This window comes from Gadus chalcogrammus, chromosome 8 (genome assembly GCF_026213295.1).
Source record: "Gadus chalcogrammus isolate NIFS_2021 chromosome 8, NIFS_Gcha_1.0, whole genome shotgun sequence".
Lineage (NCBI taxonomy): Eukaryota > Metazoa > Chordata > Actinopteri > Gadiformes > Gadidae > Gadus > Gadus chalcogrammus.
In genome coordinates, this window is record NC_079419.1 from 22,161,870 (window position 1) to 22,177,500 (window position 15,631).

General features: G+C 42.9%; 1 pseudogene; it reads right to left on the reverse strand.

The window, feature by feature from the left end:
* Positions 1–7,080: 7,080 nt before the first annotated feature.
* LOC130387943 (zinc finger BED domain-containing protein 4-like) lies at positions 7,081–8,727 on the reverse strand (annotated as a pseudogene).
* Between the last annotated feature and the right edge of the window lie 6,904 nt (positions 8,728–15,631).

Below are 15,631 nucleotides of genomic sequence, written 5' to 3' on the forward strand. Positions count from 1 at the left end.
AATAATAAAGCATTGACACAACACCACTGAAATATGACTCCTAATTTGAAAATCAACAGTCCCCTCTCACTTGGACCTTTGTTTGTAAACACTAACCAGCTCAGTGTTGCACTGTCCGTTACAACAACATTATGCAAACAGTCGCCAAGAAGAGAAAACGCTAGCAGAGATAAAAGAAGAATAGCGATTGAAACTAGCTTACCTGTTGGAGCAGAAAGTGGTTCATCACGGGTCAGTGATTATGAATTCAGGCGAACAAGAAATTGCAGAAGGAGAGGACGCATCTCTGCTATTTAGGCCACCAAAACGGACCAGGTCGGCAGTGTGGGAATTTTTCGGCTATCCAAAGGATGAAGACGGCAAAATTCTTGAAGGTGGAATGCCGACTTGCAAACGCTGCAAGAGGAAAGTGCCTTGCAAAGCGGCAAACACGTCCAATATGGCATATCATCTCCGTGAGAAACATCCACAAGACCATGCCAAAATCATCAAATCTACGGTAAGGTTGGCAAACATCCATGACAGATGATATTGTCGAGTGTTGGCACCGCACGCGCGGTGATTTATAGGAACAATAGCGTACGACACACACACACCGCTCCGCGGGGGGGTGTTTTGTGTGTGTGTGTCTGGGTGTCGCACGTACGCTCCCCGGGACGAACCTAGGTCGAGACCCACTTGTCTCCGTGAATCGTCGGTTTCACGGAGGCGCTCGGCCCGGCTCGGCTCAGTCTTAACCCGGTCCGACCCAGGTCACTCTGTTAAGTCCCTTCACAACAGTTACTTTAATACGAATTCAGACCTGGTCCCCCCCCGTTTAGCGGGATCAAGGTCTCTCTCTCTTGGTTAATACGAAATAATGATGTATCTTTTTGCCTTGTGAATTTTACAAAAACCTCTTTTACGTCTCTGCCTTGTCACCCTCTATACACGTCAGTCACAATCAACCATTGCTTGTACTATGCGCCACTTACCGTGAGGGGATCAGCTGGGAGAGCGTGTCGTTCTGCTTTGCCTGTGTCGAGGAGTCGACAGGGAAAAGGACTCGAACGATTGGGTTAACCTACTACAAATGTAGTCAGGTAGATTTATTTTTAGGTCCAATAAACACAATAACTTTTACAACTGAGTATAGATTTGAAAAGAAAAGACAATAAAAGAAGAAGAAAATAGATTAAAAAAATGGACAGGACTTTAACCAAACTATTGCTAATTCTAAGAGGGGATCCTAATTGAGCCTTTCCCCAGGAAGGGTAGGCAGCGCTGTAAGAGGGGGAGGGAAATCCTATTAAAACTACCAACGGTTCTCAAGCGGCTCGAGGAAGGTGTTTTAAGACTAAACCTACTAAAGCCACCAACGATTCTCGAGAGGAGCTCAAGGAAGTTGTTTTAGGACTAAATCTACTAAAGCCACCAACGATTCTCGAGGGGAGCTCAAGGAAGATGGTTTTAGGACTAAACCTACTAAAGCCACCAACGATTCTCGAGAGGAGCTCAAGGAAGATGGTTTTAGGACTAAACCTACTAAAGCCACCAACGAATCTCGAGAGGGGCCCGAGGAAGGTGTTTTAGGACTAAACTACCAACGTTTCCCGAGTGGAGCCCAGGTTTTAACGTTGACGCAACTCTCGTGCCCCAGTACACCGCACGACCCCGAGAGCTGCCTTTATTTAATCACGCCTAAGACTAAGCCTATTAAAAGTACCAACGCTTTCCCAAGAGAAGCTTGGGGTTGGATTTCTAAAACTAAACTAAAAAGAAATAGAGTCTGAACCGAGCGCTACGGTGTCAGAGTCCTTAAGATAAAAATCTATTGCTATGAAGGCCGCAGTTTTTTGGAAGCAGAAGAGCAGGGCAGAGCAGAGCACACGACACCACACCAGCAGCAGAAAATCCAAAAAGACCGACTGAGCTCTCTCTACAGATCTCCCTGCTTTACTCTTCTGATAACAAAAGATCCTTTGATAAACGTTCCCGAGTTTCCCTTATTTTGCCCGAGGGGCAACACAAGAAGCTTGAAGTCATGCACATGTTATCACGTGCCGAGTGTTCATACATCATGGGGTCTAAAGGGACACATGTTCTTTGTATTCCTCCAATGTTTCTCCACAAGGAGATATGTTTAAGCATTCAATTTACTACATAAAAAGGGTATATAATGTAACTAGTTGGCTCTATGATAAGACATTTTAAGGCACACAATTTTAACACATAAGAATATCTAAAGTAAGCAATTTACTTTCTCACAAAATATAAGGCACACAAGAATTTATAAAGTAAGCAATTTACTTTATCATAAGATACATGAGGTACACAAGAAATTATAAAGCAAACAATTCACTTTATCATAAGATATATGAGGTACACAAGAAATTATAAAGCAAACAATTCACTTTATCATAAGTGTTACGACCCCTCCCTTTCGGCAGCTGATTACTTCCTGCAGGAGTTGGCTGAAAGGGAGGGTCGTTAGGGCAAGTTGCTCACACCTGGCTAGGCCTCTACCCAAGGTGATATAAGCCAGCCTGGTCTTATTGTCTCTCTCTCTCTCCTAGGCCCCACACTTGTTTGGGCTCTGCTGCATTTTGATGTCTATGTTGGTTCAGGATTATCTCCGCTGATTGTTTTCACTGACCATAACCCCCTCACCTTTTTGAAGTCACTGCAAAATCCTAATCAGAGGCTAATGAGGTGGGCGCTGTTCCTGCAGCCATATAACCTAGACATCCGACACATTAAGGGGACTGACAATGTAATTGCAGATGCCCTGTCTCGGGCACCTGTGGACCCTTAGTCTATTTATTCATGCTGTCTCTCATTTCCATGCTCTCCTCTGCTCATCTCTCGGCTCTTCATTCCCTTAAAATGCTCCTTTGGTACCAAGGCTGCTGGGTTGGTGAGGATGGAGGGATGTGCTGGAGGATGCAGCCTGGAGGGAGTGCGGTACTGACTGTAACGTATGAACTGTTATTGGTAACGTATGAACCATGACAGATTGGGACATATTGACACTTTGTTTGATGTATAACACGAGGTAGAACCTCGTTCTTATGGAGGGGGGTGTTACGACCCCTCCCTTTCGGCAGCTGATTACTTCCTGCAGGAGTTGGCTGAAAGGGAGGGTCGTTAGGGCAAGTTGCTCACACCTGGCTAGGCCTCTACCCAAGGTGATATAAGCCAGCCTGGTCTCATTGTCTCTCTCTCTCTCCTAGGCTCCACGCTGCTACAGGTTGTTGGTTCTTGGTTCTTTTTGATGGCTTCCTTTTACACTCAACAGCAGCACACACATCTCAACTCATCCATGCACTACATTCACCACTGATGCCACTACTCTCCACACATCATGCTATTGGTAAATATGATTGTTTAAGTGATAATAAAACCTTTTCATTTATCACTTTCAACCTGACTTGTCTCCCCTCCTTGTCACATATGCTGAGCCAGTTTGTGACATAAGATATATGAGGCACACCTATATATATGGTGACCTTGTCACAGCATGATTCTGGAGTGATTCTGGAACGGCTAGGTGCATCAATATAGTGAGTCCTATCGGTACACACGTCAATATAAATATGTCCAATGATCCTTAATATGTTCACCATAACTTTACGTTAGCTTGTGTACTACCGGTAGTGATGGCAGTGTGACACTGAAGCTTCGATACGTGCTTCAAACCAACTCCCAAGAAGCACTGCTTCGAAGCTTGCTTCAGAGCAAAAAAAAACGTGACATGTGACGTCCGAAGCAGCAACTGGTTCGTTGCCTGAATGAATCACTTGACTGGTCCGCGGCTCGGTGGAGAAGCTTTGAGCAAAAAAAAAGAAACCGACTCAATCCATACGGCAGCCTACCTCAAAACAAATCTTTGAGTGTCTAACCCCATCCCACATAATCACCCCCTAGAGTTACTCAAGCACACCCAACCAACCTTGCCCGAAGCCAGCTGGTCACCGCCTAATTATTTAATGAAAAAAGAAAGCACAATCGATGCTACAATCGTTTACGGGAGTTGTGCATAGTACGATATGTATGTAATAGATCAACGTAAGGAATTGATTAGAGTAGACTAGGGGATAACACACTGACTGTGGTGTGGAGGACCCGGGTTCGAATCCCATTCCTGGGTGGAAAGTTTTTATATGCTGTTTCAATTATATCCTAGCCTACATCAGTTAGCCTATGTGGACAGAAGGCTAGGCATATCCCTTTAAGAACAATTTAGACATCTGTATTTAGATCAATCTTTATTTGTGAAAAGATCATGCTATTAAGTATTTGGGTTTGTGTGTTTGTGCGTCAAATCGTAATCAAAGCAGGGATACGTTTAATCCACTGCAGCCTCGAACTTCGCCAGCAGAGGTCACTGTCACTGAAGCTTCGAGTAATGAACCCATTTTCGAAACATTTGGCTCAACTGGTTCGATGCTTCATAAAAGCTTAATTTGCCCATCACTAACTACCGGCATGTTGCGCAAAAGTATGTAATCATTACTAGGTCACACTTAGGTGACGTTGCCCACCTCCGATAGTGAGAGGGAGGGAGGCGTGAGAAGAGTGCACTGTAAAAACATACATTTTGGGACAGAATTTTTTTAATAATAATTAACAAACAAAAATATCGTAATCCTTTTTTTATTTCATTAAGTCAGAATGTATTAAGATAAAAACAGCGTTAAATAAAAATAGATTTGATAGGGTAATAGGCCAACATAGATACATTGAAAACGATCACACTATTGTTAAGTGATTTTAATTTTAAAGATAATTTTAAAATGACAGACCTCAAAGTGCCTAAATTAAGTTGCATAACCAAGTTGTGTGTACCTTGTTGAAATTGTATCTGTAATATTGGCTTCTGTTTTGTGTTTCTATTAGGAGAAAGCAAGTCCGCCATCAAGCAGCCAACCTAATATAAAAGAATCCTTTGCCAAGGGAGCAAAATATGCTTCCAAATCAAAAGAGGCAAAGGAATTAGATGAAGCAGTGGCATTTTTTATTGCAAAGGACATGATGCCTTTCCAATTGGTTGAAAAGCCTGGATTCAAGCATTTGATGCAGAAGACGGCCCCACGCTACAAGCTGCCATCTCGGGTTTACTTTTCGGAATCAGAGATTCCCCGGATGTTTGAAAAGGTGCGTGTGACTGTTCAGAAAAAGGTGTCTGAGGGAGAGCGGTTTTCAGCAACCACAGACCTGTGGACGAGCAGCAGTGGTGGAGGTGAACCCTACATCAGTTTAACCATCCACTACATCTCCCCGGATTGGAAGCTGATGTCCCACTGCTTGGAAACAATGTAATTCCCGGAAGACCACACCCACGCCCACATTTTTGAAATTATCTACAGTATTCTCCAGGCTTGGAAAATACCGAGAGAGAAGATTGTCTGTTTCACAACAGATAATGCCTCCAACATGAGGAAGGCATTTGAAGATGCCCAACATCCTTGGGTGTGGTTAGGGTGTTTTGGGCACAATCTAAATTTAGCCATCTCAAAAGCCTTGGGCATACAGAATTTACAACTGGCAGTCAAGGCATGCAGGCACCTGGTGGAAGCCTTTTCACGAAGCTGGAAGAAGAAACGCGCATCAAAAAGAAGCAAAATGACCTGGAGCTCCCAAACCATGCCCTCATACATGATGTGGTAACCAGGTGGGGTTCCACCTTCAAAATGGTATCCCGATTCCTGGAGCAGCAGCAACCTGTTAGCAGTGTTTTAGCTGACGACCGGAGCTCATGGGCTCTGATGACAAAGGAACACCACGTCACCACTTTGGAGAATCTTAGGCAGCTCCTCTCCCCCCTTAACGATTTCACAGATGCCCTTGCCTCGGAGAAAAGGGTCACCATGTCAGCTGTGAAACCAATAATGGAGCACATCATTGGCGAGATCCTTCTCATTGATGGTGCAGATTCAGCTGACACCAAGGCAATGAAGCAGGCAATTAGAGGCAACTTGGAGGCAAGGTACTCAGAGAAGGAAAAACAAATGATGGAAATGTGCTGTTTCTTAGATCCCAGATTTAAGGAAAGCTTCTGTGCCAACATTGACGAAACAAAGAAGGCCTGCATTGGAGAAGCCATGAAGCTTCTTCCTCCAACAGCTGCACCTCCAGGGACAGAAGAAACATCTGTTCTGCTGCCTCCTACAACATCTTGTATGTACCACTTTGTATCTTTGCTGCTTTTATGTAAAGCACTTTTATTGCATTCGATATGTGAAAATGTGCTGCTGCTGTATAAATTAATCTTTCTTGCTTTGCTTGCTTGCTCCAGGAGCACAATCAGAAGGAGCTACAAACGGTGAGGGAATGGGCAGCAAGAAAACCTTGTCTGGGATCCTGAAGCACATAAAGTCAATTAGAGCTAGACAGGATGACAACATCGATGACAGGGGACCCATGACACCTGAGCAGACGCTGAGGAATGAAATAACCCTGTACTTGTCCATGCCATCCATCGACAAAGCTGCTGATCCCTTTCAGTGGTGGAACTACAACCAACGGCAGCTTCCACTCCTAGCTAATGTGGTGAAAAGGTTCTTCTGTATCCCTGCAACAAGCGTGCCATCTGAGAGGGCATTCAGCACAAGTGGGCACATTCTCTCTCCCCAAAGGTCCGGACTCACAGTTTCAAATGTAAACATGCTGTCCTTCCTGCACAAAAACCTGTCCAAAGACTCCTCAGAGTAATCAATTCATTGGACCTTTAACTTTAATAAATACATGACTGGCCATTAACCAGATACTTTACAGTGTCAGTAGGTCAGAGGGAAAGAGAGCAGTGGGCTTTAAGCTGAGGGCAGACTAGAGTGAGTGTCACTTCAGTTGCTGCTTTAATTTTTTTTTTCTCCGGTAAAAAAGCAGTAGAGAAGCAGTATCTTTTTTGGTAATTAGTTGTTTGAAAAATTATTCTTAATGTTGTTAAATGTTTAAGTTGTTAATAAATATTTTCTTCAGAGCAAATACATTTTTCTGTCTTATTTTAATCAGCAATGCTACATCTAATTGACAGCTAAAAGTTAATATCGTATCGTGATATCGCGATACTAATTTTGATATCGTATCGTACTAAAAATGTCATATCGTTACACCCCTACTTGGGACTGATGAGGGTGGTGCACAAAGAAACTTTCTTGCTTGTTTTGCAAGTAGCTTGAAGCGCCCTTCGTTCTGTCTCCACCACTGAAGTGGGTCCCCTTTACGCCTGTCGATCACTGGCTCCTTAAGGTACAGATGTAGCTCATCCATAACGCAGCTACTGGCCAGGAGATCACCAGTGTGAGGGGCCAGCAGAGAACTGAACATCTCATCAACACGGCTGTTGAAGGATGTGTGTTCTCTCCGTTGCCTTTTGTGGGTGTTTCCGTTATTCTCGTGTGTCCCATATGCAGCTGCCTGCTCCTCCATACTGGCTCCTTCTGTGGCTGCCTGCTCCTCCATACTGGCTCCTTCTGTGGCTGCCTGCTCCTCCATACTGGCTCCTTCTGTGGCTGCCTGCTCCTCCATACTGGCTCCTTCTGTGGCAGCATGCACCTCTCGAGTGGTCTGTTGTGTGGCAGCGTCCTCTTTCTCTTTCAACCATCCTTTGGCCTTGCTCAATGTCATGTCAGAGGAGAATGCATGACTCTTATAACGAGGATCTAAGAGACAGGCCAGCACCACCGTTTTTGTGTCTTCTACTTTTGAGAAACGCTTGTCAAGGCTCTCCCTCATGGCTTGCCTGAGTGTTCTGATGCCTTTTGTGGAGGGCCTCTCATCATCTTGAAGAAGCATCTTCTGTACAGTCAGGCATAGAATGATGCAGGATGCTGATGAGTTGCTGTGGCTCACCTGAAGTGTCACTTCCTCTATTGGGAGAAGAGATTAAATTAAATTGGACACAAGTTCCCACTGGTGAGCAGTGGGACCTGTAAATCCTTCGTGTTCACCACAGTAGATGGTAAGCGCACGCTTTTGCTCCAGCATTCTTTGCAGCATTTGGAGCGTTGAGTTCCACCTAGTTGGAACAGCCTGGATTATGTTGTGCTCTGGCAGGCCATGTTCCCTCTGAATGTCTCGCAAACGCTGTTTGGCCAGAATGGAGTGGTGGAAATGTGTGGCACACTTCTTAAGTATTGCAATGACATCTGTGACGGCTCTTTGACTTGCCAGACCGTCATTCACCACAAGTTGCAAGGTGTGCGCCGTACAGCTGAGGTTTGGGAGTTCAGCGAGCCTCATTCCTTTCACAATATTTGCTCCGCTGTCTCGAAGCACTAGTGCTACACGGTATTTGCTTATCTTCCAGTCCTCAAGCATATTGAGGAATGTCTCTTTCAGGTATTCCCCAGTGTGGGACCCATGCATCGCTCTTGTATTTAAGATGACCTGCTTTCTTGTCCATTCAGCGTTGATGAAATGGCATGTCAGGCTCATGAGAGACTCTGTCACTCCAGACCAGCAGTCTGTGGTGAAGGCGAGAGAGTAGCCAGCATTCTCTGGTTGAATCAGCACTTTTTTCTTGTCCACAATCTTGTGGTAAACTTCTTGCAGCTTCTCAGTTCGGTAATACTTCTCACTTTTCAGTGCATATCGTGGCTCTACTGCAGCCATGAGGCGCTTAAAGCCAACATCAGACACCACTGTGAACGGCTGGTTGTCAGTTACTATCATTTCTATGACTAGTTCGTCCATTAGTTTCGACCTGTCACCTGAGTTTGCCCACTTTCTTTGTTTCTGAAACATGTCCTCTATTGTTGGCTGAGATGAAGTTGTCTCATCCTGATGAGATTCAGATTCCCGTTTCTTCTGTGCTGTTTTATACAACTCCGGGTGATGAATCCTAAGATGGGACCACAGGTTTGAGGTATTTTTCGTTTTTCCCCGTTGTTGCTCCCATACTGTCACCTTCATTGCATGTATTACATGCTCAGCTCATCATGCTTAATTTACTACAGCATTTAGGAAGCCTGAAGTTGACTTTATTATGTAAATGTTATTTTTTAACATGTGATAGCAGGGACCCTGTCATTCAAAACTAGGCTGCTACATTATTGACGATTAATGTAACTATAGCTGAAAAAATAGCAATAGGAGAGACTATTCATCCCTGAACACCATGCAGTTCATGCATGCTTCATAATGCAGTTACATTATGTATTAAGTCTTGAACAGCAATATCCTGCTCCTCTCCACAAAATACTTTCAAAGACAGCTTCAGGACACATAGGGGGGGGGCGCCAGAGTTCTTCAGGGGGGGCGCAACGTGAGAAAAAAAGAAACCCGAAAAAAACCCTGAAAGACGATGATTCAAATCATCAGTCGTACTTCAACTGAAGAAGTAACATAATAACTAAATCAATTTTCAACCGTTTATCTTCGTGCAAACCATTTAACAAATCTACACACTTGTATCTTCAATAATATCGAAACAGAATTTCGATATCATTTAAAATGTCTTCAGAATCACAGTTTTAGTTTCATACCGCTTCGTTTTCAGCTGTTTTCATTGAAGACGTCAGCCCATTCTGATACACCTACTTCTAGACATCGTAACTCATTCCTTTTTCAACCGTTTACCATCGTTCAAACCATTAAACAAATCTACACACTTGTATCTTCAATACTATCGAAACGGAATTTTGATATCATTCATACTTTTTTCAGAATCGCAGTTTTAGTTTCAAACCGGCGTCGTTTTCAGTTGCTTATAATAATTTAGGTCACCATAGCAACGCCGGTAAACAAACCCCGCCGAATAGTCGAATCTCTGGACTGAAAAGGCAGATCTGATTCGACTCAGAAAATTCAGAGTCGGGGACCCTGAATGAATCTGTAAACTGGCAGTTTACACAGATTAAGATGTTCAAATGTATTTAAAAAAGGTTAAGCTAAAACATGCTTAGATAAAGTTGTTAAATTGTGTTGTTTAAAAACGCAAAAAGATGTAATGTTTCAGAAATTTTTAAAAAATATGTTAAAAAAATTGTTTCAAATGTTTCAAAAATATGTTCCAAATGTTTTAAAATTATGATCGGAGATGTTTGAAATGTGTGAAATAATTAAAATAGCTTTCAAAACACAGGTATTTAGAAAAAGAAATTGGGGGGGGGGGGGGCTCAGCTGAATTTTTTTCTCTGAGGGGGGGCTCACTCTCTCACACTTTGAAAACCCCTGGCCTACAGCATCTTCACTTTAATAATCAGTGTTTATCATAGGAACAGACAGACAGCTGCTGCTAACGTAGTGGGCCTCACAGAAACGTTAGAAGTCGTGAGTTGTAGTTTCGCTACAGTCTGCTGAGCGTCTAGAGCCAGAGAAGGAGAAAGGGACCGCTGGGCTAACGTTACGCTAAAAGCTAATCAGCCTTCCCTTCCCCTTAGGGCTTGAGGGGTCTCCGTGGTTACGCAGTTGAATAGCACATTACGCAGTTGTAGAAGTATAACGACCGCTTATCGTGCTTCCCTCTAATAAAACTGGACTGAATTGAGATAATTAGGTTTTTACTCTCTCACTCACACAAAGACTTGTACTATCACGGACTATTTCCATATCGATATTATTTGCAACTTTGTTTCGAGTGATTAACGGGCTTGCCTAGACGGACTGCAAGCGAGCAGAGCGGCCGCTTATGTTTATATGACGTTAATGGGCTGGGCTCACAGTAATGTTACTACCGTATTTTCCGCACTATAAGGCGCACCGGAGTATAAGCTGCAGCAGCTAAATTGAATGATGTGTACATATATAAGCCGCACTGGACTATAAGCCCCGGGTGTTTTAATGTTTAATTACCATTAGGGCTGGCCCGAATGCCATTTTTCAGGCTTCGAATACTCGTTGGTTTTTCCGAGCGAATATTCGAATACTATGTAAAAACACCATCAAAAACAACATTAATAATCCCTATATACTCCCTGGAACCGATTTTGACAGTATCTGCATATTTTGTTGAAGATTTAATAGCTTTTGAACGTTAATTAGTAGGCCTAAGTAGGTTGAAGTTCCTTTGTTTTTCCCCGTGAAAGCGAACAGCTGTTGTTCCGTTCCAAATCAGCTGTCCTCTGCCATCTCAGCCCTTACGGGAGCTTTTCAATTCATTCTGGAACGTGCATCTTTTCATGGAATTTGTACAATAAATCCATAACATAAACCGAATATTGATTGTCTTATGTGTCCATATTATATCCATTAAATTGTCCGGGAATTCCCAAGACGCTCACGCTCTGCAGCAAGCCAGTCTCAGTTGATTGGTGCGGCACTGTACAGCGAACGTAAACAAACAACTAAGCTAAGGTTAGCATTTCGCTAAGTATTACTTTTCCTCCCGAGATCCCGCTAATGTTGTGTTATAAAGTAAGGGGAAACAAGATATCTATTCTTCCTCCACCTCTCTCGCTTCTCTGCTTGGTGTCGCTGGCGCTTATAGTTTGCCTCCCTCGCTCTGGTAACGTCACGTACGTGAGAAAAAAAACAACCAAGCTCCGCATACTGATTTAAGCTTCGAATACTAATTTTTTCCGAGTGGCCGTTAGCTGTAAAAATCCATAGATTAGCCGCACCATTATATAAGCCGCAGAATCGAAAAATGGGAAAAAAGGCGCGGTTTATAGTCCGAAATTACGGTACTAGTTGTGAGCTGTAGAGGACTGGGATGTTTATTACAATTTCGGGAGAGTCTGCTGCCTTAACTTACCTCGAAACCAAACCAGACAGACCCTTTTCTATGAAGGTATTATTGTAGCAAAAGTCTTTAGCACCTGTAACTGCAGAATTTGAATGCGTACACTAAAGTCACAGTAAATTTGAAGTCGTATATATTTATTTTGCATGTGTACTCTAAAGTCACAAATGTGTAACAGTACATTTGTAGTCGTAAAAAAAAAAATTATACCATTGTAAACACAAAATAGGGTCTACGAGTACGCTAATCTGTGTTACAGATGCACAGATCCTTTTGCTACAATTATTGCGGCGCAGTTGGTGCAAAACACATTCGCACACCCGTGTTTCATAATCTGAGAACATGCCCAAAAGGTGTGCATTCGTAAACCCAAATTTGAACAAATGCATCAGAAGTTGCACATCTGTGAACGCTATGTTAATTCAGCATTTTAATGAGCGAGCACAACACCATTTTACAACTGCTCGAATCTGCTCCTGCAAGTCTCAGCTGAGGGTTTTTTTGCAGGTTGTTTTGCAACACCCCTAGGTGGTAAATGTGTAGCAAAAGTATTCGTATCCGTAGATGACAGAGCGTCCGTGAGCGGGACAAAATAGTCCCGCCCATAATTTCCTAATCCAATGAAAATCGCCGGCAGGGATGCATTTCTCAAATTACACTGGGACCCACCGCGTGCCAGCCATGGAGCTATAGATCGCAGCATACTCAGCGCGGGATACGTTTCTTTCTGGAGAAGTGAAGAGGGCGTCCTACTGAACGGAGATGGGTATCCTAAATTATGTTAAATGAAATGACTTAGTTCAAGTGAATTCTCCCCAAAGTATTGCATTAACATTTCTGAATTTATGTTATGGCGACCATTAAAATACATTGAAGGACATTTGCGGCATGTTAATGAAATACTTTGGGGGGAATTCACTTGAACTAAGTAATTTCATTTAACATAATGTAGGATACCCATCTCCGTTCAGTAGGACGCCCTCTTCACTTCTCCAGAAAGAAACGAATGATGCGATCTTTATAGCTCCATGGCTGGCACGCGATGGGTCCCAGTCAGGGACGGATGGTATAAATGGGCTAAAAGCAGTGCTTAATTTGAGGGGGAGCAAGGGGGAGCGCGCTCCGGAAGCTCTGACGTGCGCTCCGCCAGCTGGATCTGGAGTGTGTGTGTGTGTGTGTGTGTGTGTGTGTGTGTGTGTGTGTGTGTGTGTGTGTGTGTGTGTGTGTGTGTGTGTGTGTGTGTGTGTGTGTGTGTGTGTGTGTGTGTGTGTGTGAGGGGCTAATACTGTGTGCATGTGTGTGTTTTGTTCAGATGTGCAGCAAGAGAGGTTGGACTTGGAGTGACGCGAGTCGGTTGAGTGAGGTGTGATAAATCTGCGAGGAGTTAGCGAAAGTGGCTGCGGAGAAGAGGGGCAAGAAGGCCAAAATGAACTTTATTATTATTATGGTTTTTGTGGTATTCTGGTATTGTTCTGGTTAATAATATGTATCTATTTGTTAACGTGGCCAAGTTGTCATGCCAGATTGTTGTTCTAACTAGGCCTATAATCTATGAGGTAGCCTATCTATTTGTTTTCATCTTTTGATGCGACGGAGATCCATTTTCAAGGACTTGGTGTATTTTGTTGTGTTGAGAATACAATGACTCACCTGCGAGTGCATGACATTATTCCTCAACTGTTAGTAAACAACGGTAAACTTTATAACGTGTGGCTGTGTGTCTCTCCAACCTAACATATGTTTACTATTTTTTCTGGGTACATCCCCATTCACGAGGCTTTAGTAGGCTAATTTCTTGCGATGTTGACTAAATAAGTGTGGGTTGTTCGAAAGCGCCCACCAGAGCCCCCGCCCCCCCCCCCCGCCGCTTTTTTTCTACTCGTCCTCAGCGCTCCGGGAGCTCCTACTTGACAAATTAAGCACTGGCTAAAAGGGCTAAGCCCTCTTACAGTGAAAATAAAAAAAATATTATTAAAAACTTAGAACATATTGTTTTAAATTTTGGTAGAACCTAAAGGAGCAACAGCACCAAAAAGTGACAGAAAAACCCAGGATACATACATCTTCGTTTTTTTCCTGTGAATGGGCTAAATGTATTCAGCCCAAGCGCAGTAGCGTAAGCTTCCATTGACGTTTGATTGACAGGTGCCCTGACACGCCCCCTTCATATGCTTCCCATTTGGGCTAAATTAGTTTAGCCCAAAGTCTGACCTAGCACAGTAGCTACAGTACAGTGACCTTCGACTAATCACAGCACAGTAGCGCAAGTGCAGTATGGCGGGCGTTAGCATGAAAATGAATGAAGTGGATTATTTACTTTCTAATCGGTTTTCTTTAATGTCTTTGGAGGAAAAATTGGAAGTGAAAAGATTGGGGGCACATCAACCAAACGATGTACAGATTTACTGTCAGGAGTGCGGTCAGAATATGGCCGGTAATAGTGCATTTGTAAGCGGGTCAACTACGTTTCGAAACATTTAAAAAGCTGTCTAAATAACCCAACATGACGTGACAAGTGTGTAGAGATAGTGGCCCCTCTCCAAGCTGCATTTCAGCGACAGGCAGTAACAATAAGGTTCTCTAAGGAATCGGAAATTATCTCATTTAATGTTGCATACAACATTGCCAAAGAGGAGTTGCCATTCTCAATTTAAATCCGAAATTATTCTCATGAAGAGAAATGGATTAAACATCAACCCGACGTATAGCAATGAGATGGGATGTGCACAATTCATTGCAGTAGGCCTAATGGGCGACACCTTGAAGCAAAAGACAGCTGCGGACGTCGGAAACGCCACATCTATCAGGAAGGATATGTAGGCATATAGGCCTACATGTCCTTCATGATTGACGGCGACACAGACGTCTATACCAAAGCGTGTGTGATCGTCTACAGCCGCATTTTGCGCAAAGGGAGACCAGTCAACATTTTAATTGTGTAATACTTTAAGCACAAAAAAAGTTTTATTTTGCTTAATTGGCTTCCTGTAGGTCAGAGAATTGATTTTAAAATCATGTTGCTAACCTATAAATCCCTACATGGTTTAGGCCCAAAATACTTAACTGATATGCTTCCACTACATCAGCCTTCTAGACCACTAAGATCCTCTGAGACCAATCTGTTAATTATCCCCAGAGTAAACACAAAACATGGGAAAGCAGGATTTAGTTACTATGCAACAAATAGCTGGAATAAACTCCCTGAGGATTTAAGACTTGCCCCAACTCTGAGCACCTTTAAAACAAGACTGAAGACTTTTATGTTTGCTGTAGCTTTCTGCTAAAATCTTAAATACATTGCACTTTCTAAAAAGCTTTTTTAACTTTGCCTTTATTTTCTATTTTAATACTAAAATGCCTTTTTCTATTCTACCCATTTCTTTGCATATGTTTTTCTTTTACTTATCTATTATTTTATTTTATTGTATGACAATGTTTATATGTGAAGCACTTTGAGTCTGCCTTGTGTATGAAAAGTGCTATATAAATAAAGTTGCCTTGCCTTGCCTTGCCTTAATGGTTTAGTTCGAAATGTTCAATTTCAGCTCAGTGAAGCACTTAAAACACCATATTTTTCTTTTTTATTTATAATTGTGCTTCAAATAAAGACATGCCTTTCTCTACACCTTAATCTTGTTTAAAAATCATTCACATTATATGAAAGTTATGAACAGAGATATAAAGGTGACCTCATGGCGTCTGGAGCCCTGTGAAGTATTGATAAATGTAATGCATTCTTTAGCCCACCCACCCAAAATCACCACCAGCCGTCACTGTAATTTGAGAAATGCATCCCTGCCGGCGATTTTCATTGGAGTAGGAAATTATGGGCGGGACTATTTTGTCCCGCTCACGGACGCTCTGTCATCTACGGATACGAATACTTTTGCTACACATTTACCACCTAGGGGTGTTGCAAAACAACCTGCAAAAAACCCCACAGCTGAGACTTGCTGGAGCAGATTC